General features: G+C 44.1%; 1 protein-coding gene and 1 long non-coding RNA gene across 3 annotated transcripts in view; one reads left to right on the top strand and one right to left on the bottom strand.

The window, feature by feature from the left end:
- NXN (nucleoredoxin) overlaps nt 1–19,201 on the top strand; it is a 159,309-nt gene that overhangs the window by 91,063 nt on the left and 49,045 nt on the right. The gene's annotated exons all lie outside the window — the stretch shown is intronic.
- On the bottom strand, nt 18,044–18,446 carry LOC122233747. The gene is made up of 2 exons (XR_006211439.1): nt 18,356–18,446; nt 18,044–18,186 (listed from the first exon to the last, which is right to left on the bottom strand). It is a non-coding gene; the product is annotated as an uncharacterized LOC122233747 (long non-coding RNA).

The following is a 19,201-nucleotide window of genomic DNA, read 5'->3' as shown; positions in this document are numbered from 1 at the left end:
CTTTTCCTCTTTTCTCTGCGTCACCCTCCTATGAGTAGAGGACTTCCACTTGGAAGAGTCTGTGGCTTTTCTGGGGCTGTTCTATTTTGAGACCGATTGTTTAGATTTGATCAGAAAAATAAACACTTATTTTGAATTTTCTCCCTGACCTATCTGAGCTAGGTTCTTTTTTAACTCTACCACATGTGAATTACTGGAAATGCTCTCCTGTTGGTGAAATGGGTCATTTCCAAGATTCTTCTCTCCAGGAATAGTGTTAATGTATTAGTTTACTAAGAAAGGCTCAAACAGGCAACAAAGAAGCGCTTATTAAGACATTTTCTTCTTCTCTGTGCCCCTAATCACAATCTTATCATAAACCTCAGCCCTGGTAGTTAATCCAAAGTTATTTAATTAAATTCTTTCATTTTACATAGGAGGAAATGAACACCCCCAACCAAAAAAAAATTTTTTTTTTTTTTTTTGCCCAAGGCCGTGTGTTGTTGTTTCTAGAGACTAGGATTAGGAATTCTGCCCCAACTGAGGATAAGACCGGTTCACCCCTCCCTTTCAAAACAATGTTTTGTTTTGTTTTTTAATCATTGTGATCTCACTTTTTTTTTTTTTTTTTTTAAGTTCTTGAATGAACGTTTATCCTTGAATTTGGTGCATCAGAAGATTGGCTTGGAATAAAAGTGGAATTTCCATTCTTAACCAAACAAAATACAGCTCAGAGATTCTACTTGAAAGATGAATTGGTCTCAGTGTCATTCTGTTCGTCACTCTCTTCTTGGATCGAAACAGTGCTTTACCACAGTGGGCATTGTGGTTGAATTCCATACCTGTGAGAGAAGCTTCTAGAGACCTATGGCTTAAACCGCACATACTTAAGCCGAGTTCTTTTCTTCTGACCCATCCTTTGTGCTGCCCCCTGCTGGAGGCCACAAAGAGGCAGTTGCAGGAAGCACCTCCCCTTGGTGGAAGATGTAACCTCCTGGGTAGGGACAGGCAGAGTGTAATGAACTCCAGTGGGTTCACGTGCGGTTTTCATGGCAGACATCTCCTACTCATCAGTCAACTGGTGGTGTCCTCACCTGGTTGCTGGAAGGATCTCAATTTCCACAGATCCAAAACCAAACCCATTTCCTGACTTCCACCAGTTTTGCTTCCACTCTGTGTCCTGTGTCTCCATCCCTCTCTGTCCTGCCATTCTTTCACTAATTAATTCATTCAACAAATGTTTGACCTTTTAACAGGTTCTATCTGCTTTGTAAGGTTCTGGTTAATTCCAGTCACGGCGTCATACTGATTCATTGACCCAAGCTACAAACCTTCTCAACTCGCCTCCCCCACTCTCAGAATCTAATTAGGTCCTGCACGATCGCTCCAGTAGTGCCTTCACTAGTCCACCAACCTCCAGCCTCATTCCCTCTGCATGGCTCCCAGCAGAACTTTCTACAACCCCAGTCATTCATACATACAAGCCTTCATCACAGATGGATTGAATCCACAACTCCATGTCATGGACGTCAAGGCCTCTCACCACCAAGCCCCACCTAGCTTCCTGGTCATCTGCACATTCACCATGACTCTATGCTCTGCCACGTTGACCTGCCCCAGAGATCCTCAGACTTCCAGCCACTGTCACACCCTGAGCCTTTGTGCATGCTGATTCCTCCACCAGAGCTGCTCTTCCCTTCTTTATGTGGCAAGATGCGGTGCTCAAAAGTAAGCTGTATACATGCCCCTTCAGGGGTCACATTCTCCTAAAAAACCCGTCCTCCGCTCTGAGGTTATCACGTGGCTCTGTACATCTCCATCATGGCGTCTACCACCTGCCTTATAGTTAGTTCTTTACTCGTCTGTTTCCCCCTCCAGACTGTGTCCCCAGTGTGCAGCCTGGGCTTTCTGTTCTGGCCTCATTTCCAGTAGTATATTTCCATGATGACATGAATGGGAGTCATACTTGTCAGCCCATGTGACACCAGCCTCACTGTCTCCCGCTGCTCCCCCAACCTCCAAAACAAACTCCAAGGCTTTATATTCCACAGGACGGGAAAACTTGTGGTTCCCCAAGTATATATGGGCTTTACTTTGCCTCTGGCTCTGTCTTGGATGCCTTATCCCATCCTTCCCATGACCTGCCTGCTAAAATCCACTTCATTCTTCAAGGAGCAGTTCAGATGTCTCTTCTTCCTCCTTCACTTGCTCTAACTTGCAACATGATTAAATAATAAAAACAGCTGATACTTTATGTGGCACTGGCAGGCTCCAAACACTGTTCTAAGCCTGTGATGACACGAAGAAAGCACTCAACCAACGATTGCTACTGTTATTTGGATTTCTCATAATAAGTTGATGATGTTCATTGTAGTGTTGATGTGTTTCTTCAAAATTATTCTTTTTCCCTTGCCATTTCTGTCTTTTGTCCCAGCTGATTTATTTACGTATCTAGAGCAGATTCTGATTCTCTCATACAGGACCCCGCAGTGGCGGCAGCTGCCTTCGTGTGTGACAAAAGGATTGTGTTTGAGTGTAGAACTCAGGCAGGAGAAGAATAGAATTCTGTTTTAGGAGTGAGTGTTGGAGATTTGAAAGAAGCTGGGAAGTGTTCATCCTCACTAGACTCCAGTCTGTTTCTTTTTCCCACCTTCCCTTTTCAGTCCTATGTAATAAATGGGCTCACCCGTTTTCCCTGGGGAAATGGTTTAAGTGAAGGCTTAAACATTTTTCCTTCATCAGCGGTGAGAAGAGCTGTTTTGTTTGTGAAAGGAGACAATTTCATACAAACTCTTTGAGTATTGTCATCATTATTGGTATGAACAAAGCTTCTAGAACTTTGCTTCCCCCAGCCCTTCTACCATAGGGGCTATGGAGGTCTCAGGTAAGCAGAAGCTGAAAGTTTCCAGCAAGAGCCTGATGTTGCCCAGTGCATAATTTCAAAGGTGATAGGCTCTCTCGGTGACCTGTAGAAGTCATTGATTTGGGCTCTGTGTTAGTCTGGGTTCTCCAGAGAAACAGAACCAGTAGGTTGTGTGTGTGTTTATAAATGAAGAGATTTATTACAAAGAATGGGCTCACGGAGCTTTAGAGGCTGAGGAGTTCCAAGGTCTGCAGTTGGCAGCCTGGAGGCCCAGAAGAGCTGTATAAGTTCCAGTCTAATACCAAAAGCAGAAGACCAGTGTCCCAGCTCAAAGACTGGAAGAGGGCAGATTCTTCCTTACTAGGTCTTTTGTTCTTTTCAGGTTTTCAACCCGATTTGGATAAGGCTTCCACTGGGGAGGATACTCTGCTTTACTCTGTCTAGCGATTTACATGCAAATCTTAATCCTAAACCACCCTCACAGATAACACCCAGAATAATGTTTAACCAATATCTGGGCACACTGTGGCCCATTCAGATTGACACATAAAATTATCACAGGTGCTTGCATACTCTATCTGTCTGTCTGTCTTTTAATGTTGTAGCTCAGTGTCCAGGCCTACGGGTGTATGGCAGCTTAGCTGAAAGACCAGGACTTGATCCTGGAGCTCACCATTTTGTCCCCAGTTCTTCCATACACAGCTGGTATTACTTCAGGCCTTCTTTGTTCTGTATTAGAACCATAACCCTCAACTTTTTTCATCTTCTTTTTTCTGATTTTTTTTTTTTTTTTTTTTGCTATAGCACACATGGTATATGAAATTCCATATATAACCCACTTCTGTAGTCCTGTCCAGATTTTGGCAGTTCCTTCCCCATATCCCATCGCCTAGTTTCCCAGGAAATAAAGCAAATAGCACCATAGATGCTTTGTGACTTGTGAATTAAGCATTTTATAAGCTTGAGAGAAACTCTTGGGTGTTCATCAGTAATGCAGGGTAGCTAGATTGGGAATGGGTAAAACACGTAATTGCTGGTCAGCTAGTATACTTCAACTTTTTCCACTCGGGGAAGCTTATCAAAAACAAATGCTTGTGCTGTGATTTATATTTGAAAAAGAAATGTTTTACAAACGTCCCTTTAAGTGAAATTAATAATAGATGACTTATCGAGTTGACTCTATTAGACTAGTCTCTAATATTAGAGCTCCTGGATGCCTGAGGGTTGTATACTCTTTGGTTAATGGTGGTTGTAAATATGCCTTCAGAATTATGGCAGTGAAGATCACTGTGTTTCAATTCAAAGTATATATCAAAGTTGTAAAAATGTGGGTGTTTCCAGAGTATTTGCTTAGAAGGAATGATGATAGGAAAAGAGTAGAAGAAATAAAAAACAATGTCATGATATACCTATGTAGCACTTTCTCCTTTCCTTTGGACTCATTTCTCCAGGTAATTTACAGAGCTGAGTATTTGAAATGAGGAGTCTTTTCTTAGTGGGTAGAGCTAGGGAATTAATGGTTTCCACTGAAATCTACATCTACTGATTATTCTTACATCATCGTTCCATGGTATTAAGTTTAGATGTGGCAGAAACAGTGCTCAGTATTAAATGTGTGAAAGTGAACAGGGACAGAAACTTCTGCCAAAATGCCTCAAGAAGATGGTCCCATTTGCAGCTCAGAGCCGTTTTGGGTACTTTAGAGACCTCCTCTTCACTTTGTAATCTGGGTAGGTTCGAAGCCCTTGTTGGATCAGAGCAGAGATGTGGCAGGCAGCCCCCTGGAACCTGAAGTTGCCTGCCCAGGGCTTCCTGATCAGAGAGCACGAGCGGTGCCTGGTGAGTCAGAAGCTGGGACGCTTGCAGGAGCAGCTGCCGGGGTCTGTTCCGAATGGCCTCCTCGAGGCATTTTGGCCTTTGATGTAACCTGGTATGAGTAATGATTGCCTGCCCTTTAAAGAGAAACAGATTTGTGTTGGGAAGTTAACAGATAACAAAATAGAAAAAGATGCAAGAAGTGGAACTGCTTGGTGGATGGGCCTCGCCCAGGCCTCCAGGTTTATCTGTGAGAGGGCCAGCCTTGAGAGAGAGCACTGTGCGCATGGCCATTGCCTGGGCTTCTGCATGTGGGCTTCTGTGCGCTCTGAGTGTGTCACTTGTGCAGTGATTTCTGAGATGAAAGGAAAGTCTCTTTTCCTCTTTGTCCTTTATGGACTTTTCCCAGCTCTACTCATTTACTCCTACAACCGTGTACTGGATGGCGCTAGGGCTACTGTGGGGGCTGTGGTTTCTGCTCTTGGTGCCAGTGCGAGCAGGAGACAGGTATCTGTGTGTTGGGATGGCGTTGGGTACACCATTGAGGGGCTCTTCACTCTGCTGGCCGGATGAGAGTTGAGAGAGATGAGATCAGGGAGGTTTACCAGAGATCTCACCAAGTCTTGAAGAAAGAGTAAGACTCAGATAAACGGGACAGGGAAGGGTAATTGAGATAGAGGGAATAGCATATGCAGAGGACAGAGGGAGGGGACTCCAAGGTACATATAGTTGTGAATGTTGAAGTATAAGGTCAGCAGTTGGAAAGAGTGATAGGAGCAAAAAATCTTACGTGGGAAAGTGCTGAAACTTCATCTTGAAGGTGTCAGAAACGTTTTTAACGTGAAATATGTGGTGTTTTGTTTTTTTTTTTTTTGTTTTTTGTTTTTGTTTTTTTTGTTTTTGTTTTTTTTAATTTATTTTTGGGACAGAGAGAGACAGAGCATGAACGGGGGAGGGGCAGAGAGAGAGGGAGACACAGAATCAGAAACAGGCTCCAGGCTCTGAGCCATCAGCCCAGAGCCCGACGCGGGGCTCGAACTCACGGACCGCGAGATCGTGACCTGGCTGAAGTCGGACGCTTAACCGACTGCGCCACCCAGGCGCCCCTTGTTTTGTTTTTTAATATTCACTTGGATGTATTTGCAGATTTTCTATTCTGTTCTATGAGTTTCCTGTGATGTACCAAAACCCACTGTATAGAGACTTTATGATAATTTTGAATAGCCAGCAGTACAAACCCTGCATTTTTATTCTATTTTTCAGGGCTTTACTGGCTATTCTTGGCTGCTTTTTTTCTGTGAACTTTAAAGCAAACCTGATGTTATTCTTTTGGGATCACTGTAACTGATCTACACTATTAACCTAGAAAGAACATGTCTCTCTGTGATGTTCCATGTTCTGATGGACTAACAGTATTTCTTTGCATTTTACAAGGTCATTTTTGTGTTTTTCTGTAGTTTTTTAAAATGTTTATTTATTTTAGAGAGAGCGGGCATGTGCAAGCAGGGAGGAGGACAGAGAGAGGGGGGACAGAGGATCTGAAGTAGGCTCTGTGCTGACAGCAGAGAGCCCGATGCAGGGCTCAAATTCACAAATCCTGAGATCATGACCTGAGCTGAAGTCAGATACTTAACTGACTGAGCCACCCAAGAGCCCCTTTCTGTAGTTTTCAAAAAGTTTTACTCATATAGGTCTTGCAAGAAACATGAAATGGTTTTAAACAGGTGTTTTATGATAAGCCTGTAGGTGGCCAGTGGGTAGGAGATGGAGGTAAGTGGTCTCAAGAATGAAGGCAGCGAGTCCACTGGAGATTTTGCCAGGGGTCCATCTAGGAGATGATACACAGGAAGCCCCACAGGCCTTGCCCATAACCTAAGTCACATCCCCCTGCCCCTGTGTCCCTCAAAATAGGTCAAGTTCCTGTAACTCTGAGGGTCTCTAATGACAAGACAGAGAGTCCTCATCCAGGACCTTCACTTACATTTTGACATATTCTGCATATCCTTTGCAAGTTAATTGATTGCTCATATAGTTGTTTAAACATTTGAATCTCCCAAATGAGGCTGTCTCTCTTTCTCTCTCTCTCTCTTTTTTTTTTAAATCCTTCTCTTATTAATCACAAGTTTGAGATTATCCAGAAGGCCAAATTGCTCTTCTCCCAGCCTTTGAGAAAAAGTCTTTGGTGTCTTGTAGCTACACAGTTTCACTGGACTTTTCCTTCAACAAAGCGAGACTATACTTTTGTAGCCGTGCAAGCCCTACCCTGAATATAACTTGAAGGACTGGAAAGAATTCCCTGGAGAAGCCAGAGAACTTGCTGACCAAGCTGGCATCAGTTTTCTTTCCTGTAAAATGTTTCCACTCAAATGTTCCGACTCCAGCCTGAGGCTGGCACTGGCTGAGGGTTTGCAGCACAGCAGTATTTGAATGCTGGCCTTGCCCTGACCCATGTTCAAATCATTTGTTTCACTAAGAGTATATATTTTGAGATAGCAAACTAGATTAGCTCACATCCAGAAGTTTAATTGCTAATTCGGTTAAAAAGTCTTCATTTGATAGGGTCTGGGCTGAGACTGAGAGCCTCCAAGGCTGCCAGAACTTTTCCTAAAAGAAGAGGACCTCTCCCCTTTTTTCTCTAATTATAAAAGCAGAGCTACCTGTACACGGTTAAAGAATGTAAGCTGTACTAGAGGGTAAAACACAGGTGTAACTCAGTAACCACATGTCCTCCTCGAATAGGAGTGGGAATAGGAGTAGATCCACGTACCTTTCTCTGTGTATTTATAAACATGCATATATGGATGGATAATGTCTGTCTCATTTACAGAAGAACCTTGAATTAAAAAATTAATTATGAAACTTGACAGTCTTTCCCTATCAGCACTTGCTGAACTGCCTCAGTCTTTGAAATACCAGCATTATATCCCATTGAATGCGTATAGCATAATTTACATACCCAGACCCCTATAAATGAACATTATACCTCTCCCTTTGTCTTTTGCTATTTCAAATAATGGCTGTGATTAACATTCTTGCACACTCATGCATGCATATCTATAGAATAAATTTCTAGAACAGGAATTGCTAGGACAAAAGATACGTACGTTGTTAACTTCGATGACATTGCCAAAGCCCTTCGTGTAGGGGACAGAGCTGGGGCTGCCTGATAGAAAAGGTCTAACTTTAGCTGCTTACAGCCGGCCTAAAATGCTGGCAGTTTCCTCTTCCCAGAAAATGTTGCTGCTCCTTAATACAGAGGCTGGAGGCAAACGCATTTACAAACTGTAAGGCAGCACCTGCGAGGAGTGTGAATGACATTTAGCAAGACAGATGACCTGTGGGGACCTCGGTTTTCTTGTCCGCTCCGTGTGGGCAAGATGATCTGTTTAGTCCCATGCCATGGTTTTATATAAACCCGGGGATGGTTCTAGTTCTGAGCCGTGGAAGCCGGGCCTCTGGGAAGGGCTTAAGCAGGAGATAAAATGCCAGAATCGGCCCTTCAATTTCTAGCTCCTTTACCTTCTTCACCTCTCACAATTAACAGAGCGGGAAGGCTTCAGGGAATCTGGCCCTTCCCTGGGCGGCAGACAGGCTGAGCAGCTCCTGGGTCATCTACGTCTTCAGCAGATTTCATAACAGTTTGCTTAACTGTGCATCATCCTCTCTGCTCCTTTAATGCCAAATACATTCCTTAAGGAGGCCCTTTAATTAGAAGAACCTCAGAGTGAGGGCTGAGGTAATTATGGTTTCCGTTGCGATTAGCTTGGAAATTCTCTCCCGGTAGAAGTCTGGTAAAAAAGGGAAAAAAAAAAATTCTGAGATGCTGGACCCGAGAATTATCTAGAGAGGTAAGAAATGCAAGATGAGTTCTTCCAAAGCTTCACATTCCTCTTGGTGTAACCGATGTTTATTAGAGAAAAACAGCCCGAACACCGGAGGCAGCCATTTATATGGCAGAGCTCCATTTGTTCCTCTGTTGTATTCCCTTCGTGGAGTCGACCCCACCCCCGACCCCCTTTGAGGCTGGTGCCTTAGTCACACTTTATACATGGAGCAGAGAACATGGAACAGTCCGACTTAGCACTTTTGCACATTCAAGAACCAACAGCTTGAGGAAGAACCATCTTTAGATTCCCTGAGAAGGAAATTGATTAACATTTTCTCTCTGTACTCCCAGCCTTTCACTTTGGGAAATGTCAGACCTACAGAAAAGCTAAAGAATAAGATCATGAAAGTCCGTCGTACGCCCCACACCTAAATTTACCTGTGGTAAGCATTTTACTGCTGCTGGTGCTGCCGCGGGTCTGTGGATCTTGGTTTTAAGAACCTGTGACATAAACCTGTGGGGCACCTGGCTGGTTCAGTCGGTCAAGTGTCCAACTCCTGGTTTCAGCTCAGGTCACGATCTCATGGTTCGTGAGTTCGAGCCCTGCATTGGGCTCCTCGCTGACAGCTTGGGGCCTGCTTGGGATTCTCTCTCCCTCTCTCTCTCTGCCCCTTCCCCTGCTCTTGCTCTCTCCCTCGCTCTCTCTCAAATAAACAAAACTAAAAAAAAAAAAAAAAAAAACCTTTGGGGCATTTGGCTGGCTCAGTCAGTAGAGTATCCGACTCTGGATTTCAGGGTCATGAGTTCAAGCCCCACATGGATGTAGAGCTTACTTATGAACCTGTGATATAAATCTGTACAGATATATGAGTGGTGGGTATTTTTTCCCCCAAACTATTTGAAAGTAGATTGTGTACATCATGATACTCCAAACATTTCAGTTATGTATCTCCTAAGAACAAGGATATTCTCTTCATAACAACAGTCTCATTATCATATCCAAAAAAATTTAACAGGAGCATATGATACATGATAGATCAAGTGTCTTCTAGAATTTTTCAGTCTGAATTTGTGTAATTGTTACCTCATGATTAGATTCAAGTCAGACATTTTTTTTTAAGTTTATTTATTTATTTTGAGAGAGAGAGAGAGAGAGAATGAATATCCCAAGCAGGCTCCACAATGTTAGCATGGAGCCCAATATGAGACTTGAACTCACCAACTGCAAGATCATGACCTGAGCTCAAACCCAGAGTTGGATGCTTAACTGACTGAGCCACCTAGATGCCTCTCAAGCATTTTTGTCAACAGTTCAGAGGTGATGGATACTTCCTACTGTATTTCACCAGGAGACGTGTCGTGGTTTTGTCCTGTTGTTAGTACATTAGTCCATTTGGGCGCCTATAACAAAAATACCATAGACTGGACGGCTTAAACAACAAAGCTTTATTTCTCACAGTTCTGGAGGCCGAGAAGTCCCAGATCAAAGCGCTGGCGGGTCCTGTATCTGGTGAGACTCATGTCCTGGCTCATAGATGGCCTTGCTCTCGCTTCGTCCTCACGTGGCCAGAAGAAGCAAGTGAACTCTCTGGAGCCCCTTTTATAAGGGCATTGATCCCCTTCATGAAGTCTCCACCTTTGTGACCGAATCACCCCACAAAGGCCCCCACCTCCTAGTACGACCATGTTGGAGGTTAAGATTTCAACATCTATGAATTTGGAGAGCTAGAAACACTCAGTCTGTAGCCACTGGTGATGCTGAGTTTAAACACTTGGTTAAAGTAAGGCCTGCCAGATCTCTGTCTGGTAAAGGCATTTTCTCACTCATAATTAGCAATAAATGCTATGATACTTTAGGACCATAAGAATATTCTGTCCCCACTAACTTGTCACCCAGTGGCTTTAGCATCTGTTGATACATTGATGGTCCTTGCCTACATTTTATGTTGGTCATTGCAGAATGATCTTTGCATTCTGACATGCCCACGTTTATTAGCTTGCAGTCTTTTATAAAGAAGAGACCTTTGCGCCACACCCCCTCCCCTTTTAGGATCACTTCAGACTCATGGATTTTTAAAGAGTTCAATTAGTCTATTAACTTTGTTATTCTTTTTCATGCTCTAATCATCCAAAACATGATAAATGGGAACCTTTTCAAGATGTCTCTCGGATCCTTTTAACATGTCCCCAACATTCTTTAAGTGTTTCCTTGCTGTGCTGGCATACAGAAAGGCACTCAGTCTCGACATGGGCTTTTCTTGCCCCAGTCTTGTAATCAGCTGTTTCTCTAAGAAACCCTGCTCCCTGTTGCTAGAGAAATGGTATTTAGAAACCAAGGTGCGTGGGGTGCCTGGGTGGCTCAGTCAGTTAAGCGTCCACAACTTCAGCTCAGGTCATGATCTCGCAGTTCATGAGTTTGAGCCCCATGTCTGGCTCTGTGTTGACAGCCCCGAGCCTGGAGACTGCTTTGGATTCTGTGTCTCTGTATCTCTTTGCCCCTCCCCCACTCATGCTCTGTCTCTCTCAAAAAGAGATAAACATTAAAAAGAGAAAAAAAAAAAAGAAACCAAGGTGTGGGCATCACGTATGCCCACTGCTAGGTGAGTCCCTTCTTCCAGACACTTCAAGTAGATACAACTAAGAAATTCACATGTTTCTTAAAATCTTGAGCTTGTAGTGATATGTTCGATTCAGAACCAGCATCACAGGGCACTCCCTGACTTTCTCATTGCATATTTGCATCCCTCTTGTCCCACAGTGAGAACCTTGTCTGCAACTTTATAACACTGATAGGACCAACAATAAACCTACTAAGTAAAATTCAAGGTTTCTCTTCTTCTTCTTCTTTTTTTTTTTTTTTTTTGACTACATCCAGGTAAGTGAACAGAGAACTGTATCCAGAAGTCACTTGGAATGACTTCGCTTTTTTTTTTTTTTTTTTTTTTTTTTTTTACCACAGATGATGTAATAATCATCATATACAGTTAGGTTCATATGTGTCTGTTCATATTCAACTTTAGGATTTGCTTTTTCTTCTCATGCTTTTTTTTTTTTTAAGTTTATTCATTTAAAAAAAAATTTTTTAATGTTTATTTATTTTTTTGAGACAGAGAGAGACAGAGCATGAACGGGGGAGGGTCAGAGAGAGAGACACAGAATCTGAAGCAGGCTCCAGGCTCTGAGCTGTCAGTACAGAGCCCGACACGGGGCTCGAACTCATGGACCGTGAGATCATGACCTGAGCCGAAGTCGGACACTTAACCAACTGAGCCACCCAGGCGCCCCAAGTTCATTCATTTTTGAGAGAGAGAGAGACAGAATGTGAGCAGGGGAGGGGCAGAGAGCGAGAGGGAGACACAGAAACTAAAGCAAGTTCCAGGCTCTGAGCTGTCAGCACAGAGCCCGACGCGGGGCTCGAACTCACAAACTGCGAGATCATGACGTGAGCTGAAGTCGAACGCTTAACCAGCTGAGCCACCCAGGCGCCCCTCTCTCATGCTTTTTCTTTGATTGTATTCTTCTGGCACATAAAATATTTACGTGGTCCAAACGTTACCTTCTGATTTATTCTTTCTGTCCTCCTGATTGCAAAACTGTACCTGTAGCTCTTCTTCACGCACCCCCCAGGAGTGGGGGAGGGGGGTGCTGGTTCTCAGGGTCGGCCGTAACCAGAGGAGACCGATTCGGGACAGTGAAGGGTGGTGGTCCTCATCTCCCCCCGCTCTGCTCATTTGCTTAGTTTTGTCTATTGCTTTGGTAATTGGTGCGAAAGGGCACAGCTCTCTGTGGGAAGATAATTAATGGGTGACGGGGAGGACCTGAGGTACAGGCCTTTTAGATCGAATGAAGATGTCTGAGCTTGCTTTTGACAGTCTGTTTACCGGCCTTTGACAGAAGTGGGTCTGACGCTGGTACCCCCAGAGCAGATCTGGGATCTGTGAAACAGATTTTCACTAAGCAGATAAGTTGCTTCTCTGGCGGACCTTTGAGCACAGCTGTTGTTTTGTACTGGAGTCATTCGGGTTTCCCTTTCCTTTTCAGGCCATAGTATCTAGTTTTAATCCCCTCCTGCATCAGAGTTGCAGGGAACACATTTTTTTCTGTAGAATAAACATCTTGGGGAAGTTAACTTTTCACATTTGTTGTTGTTCTTCACTTGACGTTAAGGAGCTTTTTATAAGCAATTAAAACTAAGAGAAAACCCAAACCAAAAATTCCCCTAAACTCCAAATGACCTCAGTAGGAATCTCTTGCAGTATTTCTGGTCTTAACTCCTTTGGTGAGTTGAGGGAGTGACTCTTTATCTCACTTCTATGCGACAACTTTCTACTGTTGGTAAATGTGGATAAACCCGTCTAATAGATTCCATTAAACATGGTTGTGGGGGTCAGACTGAGAAGGGTTAATCATAAAACTATAGCTGAACAGGAAGTTGGTTCTGAAAGTATTTCCTGGAATGGTTTGGTCTTTTTCTTGAGTGATGAATGTTCTTGGTAACGAAACTCTCCCAGACTGTGAGGATGGGATGGCCTTTGAACCGGATCCTGCCAATATTAAATAATGTTGTCAGTTCTTCCTTGGAGGATGAAGCCTGATTTGATTATGTCAGGGTGCTCAGAACAAATAAACTCTGAAAATTGACCACTGCCTGCTCTCAGCTAGATACAGGTTAAAAAGAGAAATGTGAGGTTTTCACTCGTATTTTCCATGTCTCGGTCATTCCAGTACCCCCTTTGTGGTTTAGCCACATCAGAATACCAGCTGTATTACCATTCATTTAATATTTTCCTTTAAATAAGCTCACTTTTAAACTTTTGACTTATACCGCTGTTAAAAAAGGAGATGAGCAGGTGCTAGAGAAATGGTAGTCACTTATTAACATCAAACTAAGACTTTTCCCCTAAAGTAATTGGGAGGACCGGAAGAAAATTGAAAAAGGAATAATGTTTGATTGCTATTTGATTCAGTATTATTTAGTGGGGAATATTTCTGCCACCTGAAGAGTGACCTCCCTCAGGTATGGATAAGGGATTCCACTTAGGGAAACATTGCCCGGTGACAGATTTTGACTGCCCTGGTGGTGTTTGGGATGGTGAGAACCACTAATACAGATAGCTTTTATGTTCAAGTTTTTAGAATGTCCTTGAAAAGTAGGGGTTTTGTAGTAGTTGGCATAGATCTAAAAAACCCCTTATATCAGGGGCACCTGGGTGGCTCGGTCGGTTAAGCATCCAACTCTTAATCTCGGTTCAGGTCATGATCTCTTGATTTGTGGGATTGACACAAATCCACGCTGACAGCACAGAGCCTGCTTGGGATTCTCTCTTTCTCCCTCTCTCTCTTCCCCTCAAATAAATAAACTTAAAAAAAAAACAACAACCCTTATTTCAAATCAAGGCACTAGTGTTTCCTTTAGAAACAGAATATAGGCATACATATTCCAGTCCATGTTCAGAAAAGGAAGCATAAAATGTGGCAAGATAAAATAAGATTCAAGGAATAAGATACATAAAATAGAAAATAAAAATAAGGAGAGGACAAAGTAGAATTTACAGTGAGACCAAGAATATGCGTCATGGTGATGTGTACAGCCTGCTCCATGGGAACGTAAAGGTTTACATATCCTAACGGCTAGTGTCACTTTGGTAAAGAAAGCCCTTGACAAATCCCTCACAGACTACCTAGCTTTGATCCTGGTTCCTGGTGAACTCGGTGTGATGGTAACCGAAGGAAGCAACTTGTCACTGGGGATTGGTGCTTCATTTACCAATCAACAAAAAGTTGGAAAGTGTCTACCAAAAACAATAACTTTGGCTTTTGGTGGTGTTGAGCCCTTTTGGCAACAATTAGCGAAATCAGTTGTCTGTTTGAGGCGGCCAGCTTGCACCGTAGGTTGGGAAAGAAGGCCTGTCTGTACTTTTTGTTCTAGAGGGGCATGTGCCCAGCTCATCCAAAAGTAGCATCAGTTATTAGATCATTAGAAACAGGGGTGCCTGGGTGGCTCAGTCAGTTACAGCTTCAGCTCAGGTCATGATCTCATAGTTCATGAGTTCAAGCCCCGCGTCGGGCTCTGTGCTGACAGTTCAGAGCCTGGAGACTGCTTTGGATTCTGTGTCTCCCTCTCTTTCTGCCCCTCCCCTGCTCACCCTCTCTCTGTCTCTCAAAAATAAATAAACGTAATAAAAAAGAAACAAGTTACAAAGAAGAGAGGCTAGAATGGAAATCTGTTCTCATCTGTTTGAAACCACTCCCTCAGGAGAACATTTCTGATTATGACTCATGAATGGTAACGGTGCAGACTCTGAATGAGCCTCAGTAGCCCAGGGTTGAGTTCATGACCCGCTCCTATCTGAAGAAGCAGAGGTCCATCAGAGCCACAGATATTCTTATGCTTTTGATGGATTTCTCTACCAAGTTGAGAAATGTATAACAGGGGTGTGAGGTGACCTGCCCCTCATATCAAACACTGGCTTGAGAAATCCCGACTTACTAAGCAAATAGCTAAGCTGTACTCTCTGTCACCTCTTTTCCCAAGGATGGGTGTGTCTCACCAGTAAGTCCCATTTTACTGTGGATGATGTGGCTGGGCCTTGCAGGCTGATTAGCTGGAGTGAACTTAGCCATCCAGCTGCAGGGCAGGGACAGCCCTGGAAATTGTGGAGCTTCTAGTCAGAGGCAAGTACTTAGCAAGACTAATGGAGCCGTATTTTAAGACCTGGTGGGTTCCCAACCTAGAGCACGCCCGCCCCACAATGACTTAAGATTCCCTTCCACGCAGTGCTTCCGGTCAGAATTCTGGAGGCAAGGACTTTAGTGAGAAAGCCAACCTGAGGGGGTTTAATGTTTGTTTTGTGCTTGCCAAAGCCTTGACTTTAGAATGTCCATCTCCTCTTACTTCGGGTTTTAGGCCATTTCTTTCTTCAGCCGTTATTGCAAAGAATTTTGGCAGATGCAGGGCTAGATTAGACCCCCTTATCTCCATCTGCCCTCAGGGACTGCTGTGGGGCTGCCTGTCTCAGATGACAGGAATCATTTTCTGCTGGTTTCGATTGAGTTCTCTGGCACACTGGATTTGATTTGTTGTAGCACATACATTTCCCCAGCCAAGGTACACAGAGTCTTTAGACTTAGAGGCTTGTTTTATGATTTTTTCCCCCTAAACTTAATTTATTCTACATATCCCATGGCAGAGCTAAACATTTGTGGGTGTTTGGCTGCCAGAACTGGTGGGAGATCAGATGGGGCCGTGTCTATACTCGTTGAAGGATGGGAGGATTGCTTCCTTCTGGGACATATTTTCAGAGAGCATTGGACTAATTCAAACAAAACTTTTCAACAGACTCACTCATGAATAGAACTTGTGGGATAAATTGATCTTAGGGTAGCAAGTCAAGTTCTTACTAGCCTTAAAAATGCTATTTTGGACTCTGGGTAGAAAGTGATCCCTTCCCTCAGCTGGCATGCAACCCTGGGCATAGCTCTCCTGGATCTCCTTAGGGCACAGTGGGACCCAGGAGATTCAAGGGCTGAAACGAGCCGGGGAGGGGGACAAGGGAGGGGGTCTGTGAAGGCTTTTAACCTCTCCTATGTGAGTATATGTACAGTTCTAACATTTTAACACTCCACTCAGGTGAGCACATGGAATCAGTTAAAAACCCATTCAACTAAAAAATACAACAACAATTCAGGTGCTGATTCCTGGCTGATTCATTTCATCAGCAAATATTTTTATTGTGTGCCGACTTTGTTCCTGGCACTGTGCCGGCCACTGGGCACAGTATCAGCCCTGTCCTGTGCAGGCCGTTGAGGACGACAGCCATTATTTTGACAAGTCACATATAATGAAAGTTGTTATCAGTGCTGTGAAGGAAGAACATTAGGACTTGGATGTATAATGGGGGACCTGGTCTAGATGGGGGGGGGGGTGGTGAGGAGGGGAGTAGGCAGAGATGGCTCTCCTGAAGAAGACATTTGATCCGAGATCTCTAGGATGAGTAAGAAATACCGGCAGGTGGGGGTGGGGGGAGCGCCTGGGTTAAGTATCTGACTTCGGCTCAGGTCATGATCTCACAATTCGTGAGTTTGAGCCCCACATCGGGCTCTGAGCTGATAGCGCAGAGCCTGCTTAGGATTCTCTCTGTTTCCCTCTGTCTCTCAAAAAAATAAATAAACTTAGGAAGGAAGGGAGAAAGGAAAGAAGGAAAGGAGGAAGGAAGGAAGGAAGAAGGAAAGAAAGAAAAGAAAGAAAGAAAGATATGTGTATATATATATATATATATATATATATATATATACGTATGTGTATATATACGTATATATATACATATATGTGTGTGTGTGTGTGTGTGTGTGTGTGTGTGTGTGTGTGTGTATGTATATCTCCAGGGGAAGGGGAAAACAGTTGGGGCAGAGAGATATGTAGGAAAGAGCAGACAGGACTCAAACTTCAGTGGGCGTAAAAATTGTCTGGCAACTTTCTTAAAATTTATGTTTTTGCATCTCACCCTCAGAGGGTTAGAGTCAGTGGGTCAACAGTGGGGCCCAGAAATCTCTTATCACCCCAGGGGATTCTGATGCAGGTCTTTCTGGGGAAATGCTGCCTTAAACATGGTTGGTGAAACTCTTCAATTTGCAATTTTTATGTGACACAACTCCAGGCCTCCTTTGTAAAGGTGGAGACAGTTAGGTTTGGCATAAATGTAACTCAACTGCTCAGGAGACCTTGCCAACTTCCTGATCATGGTGAGTGTTATAAGTTTCCTTGATGGAGACACCACTTCTGTGGCCGAAGTGGGTTTTCCCTGATGGGGCTTGTGGGGAGGAAGTCATCGCGATGCCTCAGTGACCAGTGAGACTGAGCCAGCAGGGTTTCCTCCTTGGTGAAGAGCTTTCTGGAGGCAGTGGGGCCACAGCCAGCATGTAGAGGTGAGCTGGGCCCCCCTAGGTTCTCACCCCCTTTTCTCACCACTGCTTCCACTGGCACAGGACCTAAAGGAGTTTAAGGTGGCAGGACTGTTACTGGGATCGGAGCCATTGATCAAACTACATCATGCTTTTTCCATCCTCTATTTTAAATTGCTGGTTCTATCAGGAGACAGTCTGGATGCACACTCCCTCTTTAACCCTCTGGAACCCTTGCTAACCTCCTTTCCAATAGAGAAAGCAGACCTCAGAGCCCTCTGCAGGCACCAGGGGCTGGATCAAGTTTAATAATTGTTTGGGTTTTGTTCTTTTTATTTTGACACATACCTTCTATTTGGTGATACTGGTTTTCTACTTATAATAGCAATATAAAACTTCCTCTCAAGATAAATTTGTGTTTTGTTTGTTTTTTAAAGTCTATTTAGGGGCGCCTGGGTGGCTCAGTCGGTTAAGCATCCGACTCTTGATTTCAGCTCAGGTCATGATCTCGTACGCAGTTTGTGAGTTCGAACCCGGTGTGGGGCTCTGAGTTGATAGTACAGAGACTGCTTGGGATTCTCTCTCTCTCCCTCTCTCTCTGCCCCTCACCCACTCAATCTCTCTCTCTCTCAAAATAAACAAACTTAAAAAAAATAAAATCTTTTTTAAAGAGTCTATTTAAAACAAATAAGAGTTAGGGGCACACATTGTCAGTGATATATGTGAACAACTGGGTTGGGGAAATCTGCACACTGGAAGGAGCCATCTGGATTTTCTAGGTCAGTCAATCTTCATAGCAACTCTGTGAGACAAGAATGGTCATTTCCCCTAGTTTACAGCGGAGACACCTTTCTCACACAAGTGAAGCGATTTGGACAGCCTGGCCCATTTCACCGCTCTGCTCTCTCAGCCTGCTCTCCACTGTAACTGGGGGACACGGTGACCCCTGGGTCACTTCGGTGACCCCTCACCTTTCCTGCTTGCTCTGCCTCGTGCTTTCCGAGCATTTTCCCTTTCTGTCTGTGGCCCGGAGCTGCTCTCAGAGGGGCAGGCAGGGCTTCCCCCTACCCTTTGTCCTGGCCTCCGTCATTTCAGCCTGCAGAACTTGGGGTCTTCATTGTTGTGTCACCAAGGACAGAGCTCAGGGGCACTGGAATCCACTTGTTTGCTTTTGGACACACATGATTCTATGGGTGGTCTGGAGCCCAGTTTGAAGCTTGTTGACATCTAACAGTTCAGTTCTGGAAGAGGTTGACAGAAGATTACTGAGCTCTTGAAAACGGTCAGTGTGTCCCAGAAAGTCCGTGCTTCTTCTGGAGAATCACTTTGTGTGTGGTTTCTATTCAGAAGACCTCAGCAGCTTAAGTTTCCTAAGCAAGTGATTAGTGGCATATTCAAGGTCTGATTCACTGGGACATTTCTGTTCTGGAGGAGAAAGCCAGTCTGGTTGCAACCTCAGAAACTTTACACTTTCTGCCCCTTTGGGTTCTGTGGCACCAGTGGCTTCTAGGATCAGCCTGAAGGAAAGATGCTGGTGCACCTAGGCTGGGAGCGTCCTCCGAGGGCAGCACCTCACCGAGTGGTCTTGGAAACAAAAAGTTGGTGGCGACTGGCCATGTCTGCTTCTGAATGCCATGAATGCTGTTAGACCTTGGGAATGTGCTGTAAAGGACATTGGGTTTCATAAAAGTGGCCATTCGTCTTGTCTGTAGAAACCTCAGACTTTCTTCTCCTCGACTCAGCTCAGGGCAGCGTCTTCTGGAGCCAAAGAGAATGTAAAACCTTTCTGGAGGGAGAGCCACCCCTTTACTGGGGAA

This window comes from Panthera tigris, chromosome E1, assembly GCF_018350195.1.
Source record: "Panthera tigris isolate Pti1 chromosome E1, P.tigris_Pti1_mat1.1, whole genome shotgun sequence".
NCBI lineage: Eukaryota > Metazoa > Chordata > Mammalia > Carnivora > Felidae > Panthera > Panthera tigris.
The sequence above is the reverse complement of the archived record's forward strand: the minus strand, read 5'-3'. Positions and strand labels throughout refer to the sequence as shown.